The sequence below is a fragment of the Eumetopias jubatus genome, unplaced genomic scaffold (assembly GCF_037043125.1).
Source record: "Eumetopias jubatus isolate StellerSeaLion01/CBP00866 unplaced genomic scaffold, mEumJub1_p1.0 scaffold_16, whole genome shotgun sequence".
Lineage (NCBI taxonomy): Eukaryota > Metazoa > Chordata > Mammalia > Carnivora > Otariidae > Eumetopias > Eumetopias jubatus.
In genome coordinates, this window is record NW_028274822.1 from 77,057,464 (window position 1) to 77,071,126 (window position 13,663).

The window sequence follows — 13,663 nt, forward strand, 5'->3', positions numbered from 1 at the left end:
TTGAGGGGTGGTTGAGGGAATGTATAGAGTCCAAATTATTGACCACAACCCAAGGAAGATGCACCTGTTTTATAGGTTGTCAGCTTCTTGTTCTCCCAGACTGTCTTCTGGGGGAGGGTCCTGCCACGCTGTTACTCAGGCACCCCTGTTTGGGCAGAGTTGCCCTGCCCCCTGCATGTGTGGGAGGATGGGCTCAGTGAAAACCAGTTTTGGGGAGCTTTTGTTTGCTCCCGGCTTTCCCTGGTGGCTTTCTGCGTCTCTTCTGAGAGAGCAGAAGAGATCATTTCCAACCCTCTGCCTCAGAACAGCGAGATTGCTGTCTGTTCTTCAATGAGCTCTCCAGGCCACATTATCTCCGTTTTTGTCTGTGCTGCTAAAAACTGCAGCGTCCTGGGTTGTGCGCCCCTCAGCAGTACTCCCAGTCCTCGCCTCCAGGTCAGGGCACATCTCTGCCCTTTCTGCTTCTAAAACCACCAACCACACCCAGTTCGCACACGCAGCCCAACCACTCCAAGTTCAGTCCAGGGGGCTGCCCTAAAGTCCTTTCCCTGCTGCTCCCCATCTGCAAGTCTGTGCCCGGTCCCCAGCATGGGAGGCTATCGCTCACTGATGGTGCAGGATCCCCATGACTCCCTCCCCCTTCTGTTTATCTTCAGATATGTGCCCCCAGAATCACGGCTCCCCACTTCATACTTTGAAACCAACCAAATGATATTCTGTTTGTAGAGATCCAGATCTATCTTCTTACATCTCAGGCTGATTTTGTGGGTGTTCAGAGTGGTCTGGAAGATATCCAACTCAATTCCGGTTGGAATAGAGTCCCCTACTCCTCTGCCATCTTTTCCTCCTTCTACTTGTGGCTCCTTTTAAATGGAGATTGGACCCAGGCCATCAGTCATGGATATCGCAGTTTGCTGCATTTCTACGATGCCTCAGCAAAATAAAGATATTTGCTCACAGGACCTGTCTGTTGGGTGTTCTAAGCGCACACCCAACTGCAAAAGCTCCAGAAGTCCAACTTAGATTCAGGAGGCTCTACTGGGCAGGCAGCAGGTGAATAATGGGATGAAAGGATTGAACTATGAATAGATTATCACCCATTTCCCTGTGTTCTTCTGCCAGCAAGATGTGCACAGTTCTCTCTATTGTGATCCATTTCCTGGGATCTTCTTCAAGGACAGAAGAACTGTTCCCCTGAGGTCAAGAATATCAACTGGCCCCAAGCACTGATTCAGAAAACTCGGCCTCTTGGCAAGCAACAGGGGGCACCCTATAAATGACCCAGTTGAAGGTACTGTGGAAATGGACCCATTAAGTTCATTCAAGAATAATGATTCTATTTTATTCAGTGACCCATACTTCATTCAGAGAAAACTCTGAAAATGTTAAGCCACATTCCTCTCTTCTGTATGCAAAGGTCAATCAGTAGTGCTGTAACTCTAGAAATCAAGATACATTCTAACTCAAGAATGGGCTCATGTTTAACAGTAAACAACAACTCTACCTAATGTATAGACCTTTAGTTGATTTTTTCCCTTTTGTCTACATTCTTTATTATGTTCAATTAGCCACCATATATAGTACATCATTCATTTCTGATGTAGTGTTCAATGATTCATTAGTTGCATATAACACCCAGTGCTCATCACCAGACATGTCCTCCTTAGCACCCCTCTTCCAGTCATCCCTTCCCCCAGCCCCCCCTCTTCTGTAACCCTCAGTTAGTTTCCTGGAGTCCAGGGTCTCTCACGGTTTGTCGTGTTTGTAGACCCTTTCAGTAGGATATAGTGTCCTTCTTCATCTCTTATTACAGTCTTTGTTTTAAAATCTAATTTGTGTGATATAAGGATTGCCACCCCAGCTTTCTTTTAGTGTCCATTAGCATGGTAAATGGTTTTCCACCCCTCACTTTCAATCTGGGGGTGTCTTTGGGTCTAAAATGAGTCTCTTGCAGACAACATATTGTTGGGTCTTGTTTTTTAATCCAATCTGATAGCCTGTGTCTTTTGATTGGGGCATTTAGCCCATTTACATTCAGGTAACTATTGAAAGGTATGAATTTAGTGCCATTGTATTGCCTGTAAGGTGACTGTGACTGTATATTGTCTGTGCTCCTTTCTGATCTATGCTGCTTTTAGGCTCTCTCTTTGCTTAGAGGACCCCTTTCAATATTTCTTGTAGGGCTGGTTTCGTGTTTGCAAATTCCTTTAGTTTTTGTTTGTCCTGGAAGCTTTTTATCTCTCCTTCTATTTTCAATGGCAGCCTAGCTGGATATAGTATTCTTGGCTGCATATTTTTCTCGTTTAGTGCTCTGAAGATATCATGCCAGTCCTTTCTGGCCTGCCCGGTCTCTGTGGATAGGTCTGTTGCCAAACTAATGTTTCCATTGTAACCATTGTACATTTCCAATGTAACCATTGTAGGTTACATATCTCTTCTCCCAACCTGCTTTCAGGATTTTCTCTTTGTCGCTGAGACTCGTAAGTTTTACTATTAGATGTCAGGGTGTTGACCTATTTTTATTGATTTTGAGAGGGGTTCTCTGTGCCTCCTGGACTTTGATGCCTGTTTCCTTCCCCACATTAGGGAAGTTCTCTGCTATTATTTACTCCAATATACCTTCTGCCCCTCTCTCTCTTTCTTCTTCTTCTGGGATCCCAATTATTCTAATGTTTTGTCTTATCGTATCGCTTATCTCTCGAATTCTGCCCTCGTGATCCTGTAGTTGTTTATCTCTCCTTTTCTCAACCTCTTCCTTTTCCATTATTTGGTCTTCTCTATTGCTGATTCTCTCTTCTGCCTCATTTATCCTAGCAGTTAGTGCCCCCATTTTTTATGGCACCTCATTAATAGCCTTTTTGATTTCGATGTGGTTAGATTTTAGTTCTTTTATTTCTCTAGGAAGGGTGTCTCTAATAACTTCCACGCTCTCTTCAAGCCCAGCTAGTCTCTTTAAAATCATGATTCTGAACTCTAGGTCCGACATCGCACTAATGTCCGTATTGAGTAGGTCCCTGGCAGATGGTACTACCTCTTGTTCTTTTTGCTGAGGTGATTTTTTTCGTCTTGTCATTTTATCCAGAGGAGAATAGATGAATGAGAGAACAAAATGCTAACAGGTTAACAACGTCCCCAGCAAATATACTCTAAGCAAATCAGAAAAGACCTGAAATCAGGGGAAAAGAAAGGGAAAGAAAGAAAAAAGAAAGAGGAAAAAAAAAGAAAAACAAAAAGATAAAAACAAAAACAGAACAAAAAAAAAAAAAAAAAAAACAGAAGATGATCAAATATGATCAGGCTAGTGCATAGATCAGTGCCACACACTAGCTTTTGGGCATATTTTGGTCTGTTAGAAGAAAGTGCCTCCTAAAATTTTAAAGGAAGAAAGACTTACATATGTACAAAATAAGGGTTGATACAATGAAGGGATGGAATATGACTGTAAAGATGAAAATTATAAAAGATTTTATAAAAGGAACTGATAAGTTAAGAAGTTGTTTGAAAAAAGAAAGAAGATTTAAAAAAAAGAAAAGAAAAAAAAGGGAGAGAATGTGATCAGGCAGGAGACTAGAACAGAGCCATACACTAGTGATTTAGGGTATATTTTGATCTGTTAGAAGAAACTGTATCTCAAAATTTTAAAGAGAGAACAACTTATATATATATATATATGCCAAAAATAAGGGTAACTACTATGAAGGGATAAAATATGACTCTAAAAATGAAAAATAAAAAATGTTTTAAAAAAAAAGGATTGATAAGATGTTGGTTGAAAAAGGGAAAAAGAAAAATAAAAAAAAACAGTTAAAAAAATTAACTTTGAAAAACTAATGAATCATGGTAAAAAAGCCATGAATTCTATGTGCATATGCCCCTAGCGCTGGAGTTCTCCCGTTCTCCTTGATCGGTAAACTTGGTCTTGGCTTGCTGACTGTTCGTGCTGATCTTCTGGGGGAGGCGCCTGTTGCTGTGGTTCCCAAATGTCTTTGCCGGAGGCGGAATTGCCCCGCCCTTGTGGGTCCGGGCTAAGCAAGCTGCTCGGGTTTGCTCTCAGGAGCTTTTATTCCCTGCAAGCTCTCGGTACAGCTTTGGAGGACCGGGGTGAAAATGGTGGCCTCCCAATCTCCACCCGGAGGAGCTGAGAACTCGGGGCCCCGCTCCTCAGTGCACCCCCAGAGAAAAGCAGTCAGTCACTCCCGTCTCCCAGGTCTCTGGCCGCACTCCGTGCTCACCTGGCCTGTGATCGAGCGTTTCTATCTCTGGCACCCAACCCCGTGTGGAGTCTCCAAACCCAGCAGATCCCTGCGGTGCGCTCCCGCGCTGCTCCTCCCCGGGGGAGGAAGGGGAGTCTCCCCGGCTCTGCTGCTTGTTGGGTCCCTGCTGGAGGAGCAGTGGCCCGACTGGGCCGCGGATCACAGTTTATGGCCACCCCGAGCTGAGAGCCCGCGCCTCGGCTCCGTCTCTGCAGCCGGCTTCCCCGCTCCGATACCTGGGAGCTCTGCTGCACTCAGGCACCCCCGGTCTTTCTGTGACCCCAAGGTTCCTGAGACCACACTGTCCCAGGAGGATTCCACCCCCCGCTTAGCCACTGCAGCGACGTCCCTCAGCGGAGCCGGCTTCTAAAAGGTCCGATTTTGTGCTCCGCGGCTCTAGCACTTGCCAGAAGCGGCCGACGGAGGCCCCCTCCCCCGCCGTCTATCCTCCCGAATATGGCCTCGGATTCACTTCTCCGCACGTCCTACCTTCCAGAAAGTGGTCGCTTTTCTGTTCAGAGAGTTGTTGCTACTCTCCTCTTCGATCTTCTGTTGGGTTCATAGGTGTTCAGAATGGTTTGATCCCTATTCAGCTGAATTCCTGAGACCAGAGGAAATCCAGGTCTCCTACTCCTCCGCCATCTTGCTCCGCCCGCCCCCCATTCCAGTTTTATTATAAAGTACACACTTAGGTGAGACCTGAGAGGGTCCCCAGAGGTCAGTTTGACTCAACGTTACAACCACGTGATCAGACACTTGGTCTTTTGCTATCTAGGGGCCCACGATGAGCCCCCTCACTAGTTCAACAAAGGCGGTCTTATCATTCAGGGAATTCCACAGACTTCTGAAGCTCTGTGCCTGGAACCAGAGATGGAGACCAAAGAGAATCCCCATTACAGTACAGTCATGTACATCAAATTTTATCGATTTGTAAACCTTAATTTTGGGCAATATACTCTATGCCAGGCACACTTCAATAAGCAAGGGAAGAAAATACCATGACCACCCAGGAAAATGTTCACAGGGTTCTGAGTGGATAAAACTGTGTCTCACGATCCCTTATCAGCCCCGGAAATAGGACAGCTGGTTATTTTACTAGCAAAATGGGTTTATTCAGGAAGAGCAGATGGACTGCAACTCGGGACAGGCAAGCTACGGCCAACCATGGGCAATTGCAGAGAAAAAAGAGGAGGACTTGCTCCCCTGTAGAGGAATGGGTGGGTGGGGTAAGCAGGCTGCTGTAGAAGCCCAATGCAGGGACCTGGGATTTCAAGTGTGGTGGCTTTTCATTGGCCCAGTCGTGACTGTCTCTCACCGGCTGGGCTGTTGCCTGGGGAGGAGAAAATCTTCCTTCGTGAGGCTGGACTTCTTTCTCTTCCTGCTGGGTCTGCAAAGGGCTGCAAGGAGACCTCCCTCCTCTGGGCCACCAATTCCACCTCAAGTGTGGTTTCAGTTATTCAGATGCTGGCTCTAATATGGAGTCAGTAACCACTTCATTTTGTAATAAATCTCAACCCTGAGTAGGCCTTTATGTTCCCCTTGTGGCATTTCGGTTGATCAAATAGCAAGAAAAGTCTCTCGGGCTATATTTATTTGATTTATGAGAAAAGACAGGCTTGAGAATGTGCGTGAATCATGTAGAGTTGCATGACTAGCAGATGGGGAACTAGGCATTGAGACAAGGTCCTTTAACCCCAAATCCCATGCACCTTCTCCCATGTCTCTAATTCCTCGGAGTGGGGAGATTAATTTTCTACATTGGGTTTGGCATCAGTCATAATTTTAACGCTTGTTCCCAATCCTCCTCCCGTGGGGCACTTGACAGACCCAAGACTACAGGCACCCCAGAGTCCTTTCTCCACCAGATACTTCAGGACCAAAGGGGTATTTCCTCCACCGATACTTCCCTCCTGCCCCTCCTCCTGTTCCCATACCCTTCTGATTAAAGGAGCCTGAGAAAGAATCCTCCCCCTCTTAGCTGGGGAGCGGGGGCAGCTGGCTCCAAGTTCAGCCCCACGCCACACCGAGTTCTAGAGGGAATCTGAGGAGAAACCTCCAGGCAGAGTTGGCCCCATTCATCCACCTTTCACCCACCAAGGTCTAATATTGAGCTCAAAACCTGCTGCCAAAAGTAGGAAATGGCCTTCCCATGTGCAAAGTCAGTCTCCCATCACTTGTGCCAGCCATGGTTTCTGGGTGGTGGGACGAGGAACACCGTCAGATGGAGAGCCACAAGGTCTTCTCAAGGGACTGAGCCTCAGGGTGGGCACTTGGCTTCCCACCTAGGAGGTCCAAGGGGAGGTGGTGTGTTGCAAGGCCCAGAGGAACTCAGTATGTGATGGGAGGATCACCGCTCGCGTCCCTGCGGGACCCACCGGATGAAACAGGTTCTTGCCTTACTCTGTAGACCCCTGCGAGGAAATGAGTCAAGGTAGTTGTTTTAGTAATCACAAATATAAAGTGAGGCAAATTATGACTTGGAGCCTTGGGATCATGACTCCTGTGGGAAACACATGCTCTTTAATTGAACCCGATTGCCCTGCAGGTGTCAATATTTCCTGCATGTAACAAAAAGATGATACTGCTTGATTGCAAACAACACTTTTATTTCCCCGATAAAAAGCATCTTGTCGCAAGGAATCCTTCATCTCTACAGCACAGCTTCCCCGGGGGCTTGAGGGGGCCCAGGCTGCGAGTGATTGTTAAAACGAGTGATACCAAGAGCGAAGGCTCTAGGCATCCAGAGAGAGCTGAACAGTGGATTCCCGGGGAGAACGTGGGGGCCAGAGCTGTGGACTGGACTTTAAGAGGGCAAAGACACAGAGGGGCAGAAGGAAGACAAAGACAGCACACAGGCCACATGGGGGCCGAGAGAGGGGACGAATTCCCAGGTGTTAAGATCAGTACAGCGCTGGGGCCCAGCCAGGGGCGCTGATACAGGCACATGTCCAAGAGGGCGCGGCTGCAGCTGCAGACCCCTGGCATAAAGCAAAATGCCAGTAAAGTGGGCCCAGTGAAAGTTTTTGTTTCCTCATGCAGGGAAGAGCCACATTTACACTATACTGTAGTCCGCTAAGTACGCAATAGCTTTCTATCTTAAAAAAAAAAGACGAGTTCCATACTTTACATAAAGAACACTCTGTTGCTACAAAACGCTCATCATTATCTGAGCCTCGGTAAGCTGCCATCCCTGACCCCAGATCAGTACAATAAATACAACAAGAGTAAAAAGTTTTGAAATATTGTGAGAATTACCAAAACGTGACACAGAGACACAAAATGAGCAAATGCTGTTGGAAAAAATGGTGCCAATAGATTTGCTCCAAACAGGGTTGTCATAAATCTCCAACTTGTAATAAATGCAGTATCTGCGAAGTGCGATGAAGCCAAAGCTCAGTAAAACGGGGCAGGACTGTATTTATGTTTCTTCTAAGTGGGAAGGAGGCACAATGCAGGCATGATCACTAGACTGAGAATGGCATGGGCGTCTTCCCAAATATCTCCAGGGAGAAGCTTCCTTCCTGTTCTGTTGTCATTCCATCTACCGTGACATCCCAGGCACTTCCCTTCCTGGAAATCGACGAGAGGCAGAGCAGAGGAACCAGGCCTGACATGGGTTAGAAGGAACAGACCACAGGGTTTGGCTGGAGACAGAAGACCCCGAGACCTCTTCTCCCTCATGCCAGGAGAGGGACCAGTTCAGATCAGGCTCTTGTCTGGATCAGGGGAGAGAAGTGTAGGCTCCTGAGGACAGTGAGGTGTCCCCCCCTCTGCCCTGCTGCTCTCATTACAACCAGCACAGATGTGCAGGGTTATGCTCTTCACCTCTGCTTACAAGTGGGCCCCTGCTGGAATTCCTCTAGGAATTAGGTGTTGACCTTCCCATGTGAGTGTCCCCAGGGCTTCACGTCATGCCTGGCACATGGGAAGGACCCCAGGGAGAACCTACAAATGAGCGAAGAGATCGGGCCAGCAAACTCTTCTATGGAAACCCCCAGAGCAGGGAAGTCACATCTTCCTCATCTTTGGATCCTAGAGCTGCGCTATCCAGGGGACCAGCCACTAGCTAGACGTGCCAGCTCACATCTAAATTAAAGTAAATGAAGTTTAATGTTATTTAATTTTATTTAAGTTTTTATTTATTTGAATGAAATACAGTAAATGAACATTCCCATCCCTCATCACACCAGCCAAATTTCAGGTGCCCAGTAGCGCATGTTTACAACACAGAACATTTCCATCATCAAGACAGCTCTCCTGGGCAGCTACTCTGAGACTCACACAGGGTCTGCTCACGGACCCCATGTAACCCATTGTGTGTCCATCACAGCTGGGATCTCAGTTGATCCCTGAGCAGGTGAGAGCTATCATCATCCCGTGGTTGAGCTCTCATGACCCCGTGGAGAAGGGGAACAGAGAAGCTGAACTGGGATCCTCTCTCATTGAAGATTTGCAACTATGGTCAATGTCTCGTTGAAGGGCTCTGTCTCCAAGGAGCCCAGGGAAGGTCTGAGGACCCGGAGGAAGAGCAGATGACGCTGGGTGAGCCAGCCTGGCCTCAGCTGGAGTAGCAGGAACAGGGGAGTCCCTCTCTCTAATAACCTGCTGCCCACGCTTATGTCTCTGAAGATTGGATTGTGGACAGAAGGTACAATTTGAGCAGCAAAGACAGACGTCCCAGGTAGGGAGCAGCTCTCAGGCACATCCCATGGGAGAGGGTTCAGGGAGCAGTCAGGTTACACCTGCAGCAGGGAGACTGAGAAAGGAGCTATGAAATCAAAAAAAGGAAATGGCTGTATTTTTCAATATTTTAATGACATAAGAATAAGAGCTGTCACCTCTATTGGCTTTGGGTTTGTAATCATCTTTTCTTGCTTTGCTATTTAAGATTATCTTTCCCCAGGGGTACCTGCGTGGCTCGTCAGTTAGGCATCTGCTTTCAGCTTAGGTCATGATCCCAGGGTCCTGGGATCGAGCTCCGCATCTAGCTTCCTGCTCAGTGGAGAACCTGTTTCTCCCTCTCGCTCTGCCCCACCCCTCTCTCTCGCTCTCTCACTCTCTATCTCACATAAATAAAATCTTTTAAAAAATTATCTTTCCCCCAGACCTGCTCTTTTCTGCTCTGCCTCTGCCAAGCAGCAAAGCCTTGCTTATGTCTGGTTTGTGTGTCTTGGGAACTGAGCAAGGGAGTTACTGGGTCTGGTTTGGTGTGACCCGACACAGAGGCAGTCTGGTGGGATACACTCTGTCCCGCACACTTGAACAGGAGACAGAGTGCTTCCCTGGGAGCCAGGTGCTGGGGGAGCCTGGGACCCTCTCCCTCTGCACCTTTGGGTCACAGAGCAGCACCTGCAGGGGCCGCGCTCAGGTCCGCCCCCGGGGGGAAAGGGCGCTGTCAGGGTGGGCAGCCCAGAGAATGGTCCAGCTCTGCCTCCTAAATGAGCTCCCAGGTCCTGCTGCAGAAGTGAGGTGGGAGGCACTCCCTGGAGCACATTTCCCTCTTCCTCTCCTCACCCGAATCCCCGGAACTGGGGTCAGAATAAGCCTTGCACTGGGCTCCATGGGAGAGAGGCCCACGTGCGGCCGCCCAGAGACCCTCCCCGGCCGGCGGGAGTTCTAGAGGCCTGTGTGAAGGCTGCTGGGCTGGCCGCACACACTGGCTCTCACGGTCCCGCCGAGCTGGGCTCCTGGGAGCGACCAGACCCAGGACAGAGGCTCTGGGAAGCGGGGCCAGGGTCTCTGCTCCTGTCTGATCCCGCTGCTCCAGCCACACAGCGATGGGCCTGCTCCCCCCGTCAGGGTCACAGACCACCCTGGGACCCTCCCTCAGGAACTGCCCGGGGCCTCCCGCAGTCCTTCCAGGGCCCGATCTCAGGGCAAATGCTGACTGGCACTGGTGTGTATGTGGCCGCACCTGCTGTGGATTTCCCCTCACGTCACCTATAGACTGGGGGACTTTGGAAGAGTTAGATTACCTCTAAGCTTGTGCTCTTCTTTAGAAAGTTTATGGGGTTGTTATGAAATTCAAACGTCTCCCTAGAACCTGGGGTTACCCCAGACATAGGACAGTCACTCAATATTTGGAGTTGGTTGTCACTCTCTCAATAGGCCCAGCACACCGTTGGGCCCATGGCCGGTCCCTCCCGAGTAGGATCGTGCAGTTAGCTGGAGGCTGGCAGTACACCTCTAATCGTGCCCCTGTGTTCCCATATTGGAGAATCAGATTGGTGGAGATGGACAAGGAGAAGGGAAATGGGCTTTACTCAAGAGACAAAACAAGCACGGAAGCTGTGAAGGGAGGGAAAGGGGGAGGAGGGGCAACGTCATGCCCAGAGAGTCATGGGGACAGTGACTGCATCTTGCAGGAACGGGATGACAGGTGCTGCTTTCTGGTTCCAGGTATGAAATGTGAGGGCTGGGAAGGGCCTAGAGACCCTACACCCGCTCCTCATCACAAAGATAAAGTGATCATGGTCCTGGGAGGAGAGCAGAGCTGAGGACACATTGAGTTCTGGGGTCAGGGATGTAATCCCCAGAGCAGTGAGCCTGAGTCCTCACCTCCGCCCTGACTGTCCCCTGTCCTTTCCCAAGGCCACCCTGTCCTGGGCCACGCCTGCTAAAGTCCATGCAGAAGGTTACTTTGCAGATTTTGGAAGACTGGACAGGGGGAGCAAAACTGTGCATATAATTTATCTCCTCTGTCATCTCCTTTTCATTTTCTCGCTTCCCTACCCGTGAGCTCCCTCTGGGGCTCTTTCCTCTTCCCTGATTGGATGATTGCCATCCTGAAGGACCTGGTCCTATTCAGGCACAGGAGGTCCTCGCAACTCCAATGTCTATAAAATCTCCTGCCCCTGCCCCGCCCCCCCCCCCCCCCCCCGCTCTCCTAGCATGGCCCTGGCTCCTGACCTGGGTCTGCACCGCTGAATGGTGCTGAGCGGCCCTGAGTGGGGGGCAGGGAGCCGGCGGGGGGGTGCGGTGAGAAGGGCTGGGCCCCCACTGCTGGAAGGGCTCCAGAAGCCTGGATCTGCCCCAGGCACCCCTCCCCGCACTTTGTGCTCTTCTCCCCCGAGTAGGGGGAGGGGGCGCTGAACATGCCCCATTCTCCTCTTCCCACCAGCTGTCAGGACTGGTCCCACAGAAGTCTGCTATCAGAAGTTCTCTCGTCCTGGGCTCAGGAGAGGGGGTGAAGGACGTAAAAGCTGATAGAGTGGAAGAATAAGAGGAAATGGGAGTGTGGAGCGGATAGGAGGCAAAGCAGAAGGCCAGCAAGTGCCCACGTTCTCCACTGCTTCCCTAACTTTGTCTTTGGCACTTTGGGATAAGAACAGCCCAGAGCAGAGCGCTGGGGTGACCGCTATGGCACGTGACACAAAAGTGGAAAAGAGACCATGGTAAAAATCCATGCAGGGAACTGAAGGATGCCCTGAGCACATCTTCCCAGGGAACGGTACCCCCCACCCCCCACCTCCATAGAGGCCCTGAAGTGGCTAGGCGGCAGCCTCCCATGGCTCCTTATTGGGAGGGGAGTTCCATCGGTCCTCACAGGGCCACCGTGTGCTCGGGCCCCAAAAGGTGCGGGTTACATCGTGTTCTTTGTGAAGAGCGCCTCTGGAGGTGTTCAACAGCCCACTCTGCAGGACCCACCACGCCCTCCCAATTCCCCAAGGTCCATAGGGAGTATCCACAGCTAATCACTAGGTGTTGGGGGGGAACCCCGGGGGGAGGGGGAGGAGGCCTGACCTTCCACAGTTCAGGCTCCCGGGAAAAGCGAGAAGGACAGGGGCCCCAGGGCTCCCTCTCATGCCAGCAGGGCGGCTCACCCGGCCCCACTGCACATCCCTGAGGGCACATGGCAGCCCGGGCTCAAGCAGGCGACACTGCAGCATCCAACCCCAGCTGGGAGATGCATGAGCCCTGGGGGCCCCTCAGCCTCGGCAGAGACCCACAGAAAGCCTGGGTTCCCTCATGGCACCGTTTCTCAGGCTGAGGTTCTGTGGATTTTTCATGTTCGTGTAAAAATTGAACACAAAACAAAAATTGAAGGAAATTCAATGCAATGCTAATTTAGGATGAGTTAGAGGCAGGATGGCAAGTTACTTATGTTCTTATTATTCCAATATTATAATTAAATAGCATAAATATATCTGGTTTCATTACACTCTGAAAAACTGTCTTCTGTAAATTTTTCATGTTTGGAATAGGTATCGCTATAAAATTTCTATTTTTACTATGACAGTATAATGAAAAAAAAATTTAATTAACAAGCACAGGCAAGTTTGGTAGGGGTGTTACCAAAAAACGGATAATGATGAGAAAAAGGGTAAGCCCTCCATGTAACTGTCCCCCTTGGCGGTGCAGGTGTCACACTGGGCCCTTCCACGAGTGGGGTGGGGGACAGCGTCAGCTCTCCCAACCCTGTGTCATCAGACCTCCTGCTCCTCACGGGCCCAGCGGTGGGATTCAGGCTCTTCATCCTGGAGTCTAGAGCCTCCCTTTTCTGCTGCTCCAGGTCACTGTCCAGGGGACCAGTGGCTTGTGGGCTGCCCGGCCACAGGCCCGGGTTGAACCTCTCCTGGAAGACACTTGTAGACATTCTCAGCAGACAGACATCACCCTCAGCCTGAGAGCCGCAAACAGGCCCAGTGCCCTGTGGATCTGACCGCTGGGGACCTGGGGACCTAAGGTCACCTTCCAAGCCCTGAGGAACCTTCTGGCTCCTGCACACCCACCCCAGGCTGCCCTCCTCCCTCAGCCTCTGTGCTTCCCCGGGGAGCCCAGCCCCTGCATCTGTGCTGCAGATGCTTCTTAGACACCTGGGAAGGAACTGCCCTGCAGGCGTCGGCTGGGGCCTCAGAGCATCTGGACTTGCATGGTGTCTGGAAGTTTAACAGGACAGGAGGCCAAGGACCAAGGTCTGCCCCGCTGTGGCTCCTCTGTCCCAGCCAGCTAACACAGTGCGGAGAGACGTTTTACAGTTAATGCTGGAGGTTTTCACATGAAGCAGAATTTATCTCCTGCGAGCTTTATCTTTAAAACCTTCTTATGTAAAGTGAAACACAAACACAGAACAGCACTGCAAGCAAAGGTAGCAGTCGCTGAATTGGTGTGGGCACCGCACTCTGTTCACTCTGTGAAAGCCCAAATGCTTCTGAGAAGCTTCTCTCAGCTTCCCTGCCCTGCCCCCATGCTTCCGTCGTGGAAATTGCATTCTCCCAGCTCTCCCGGGGCTCCACTGCCATCCCAGGCTGCTGCCACAAATATTTTTGGGCCACTTATGTATAATTGTCATGCTTGGGATATTCATGGAGTAGCTGATTTCATGCCTGTATCCTAAAATTGGTGACGACATTGACGTCCTTCTACCGGAGGCTGTCAGGGGGCTGGAGCCGACCCGCATACTGGCCTGG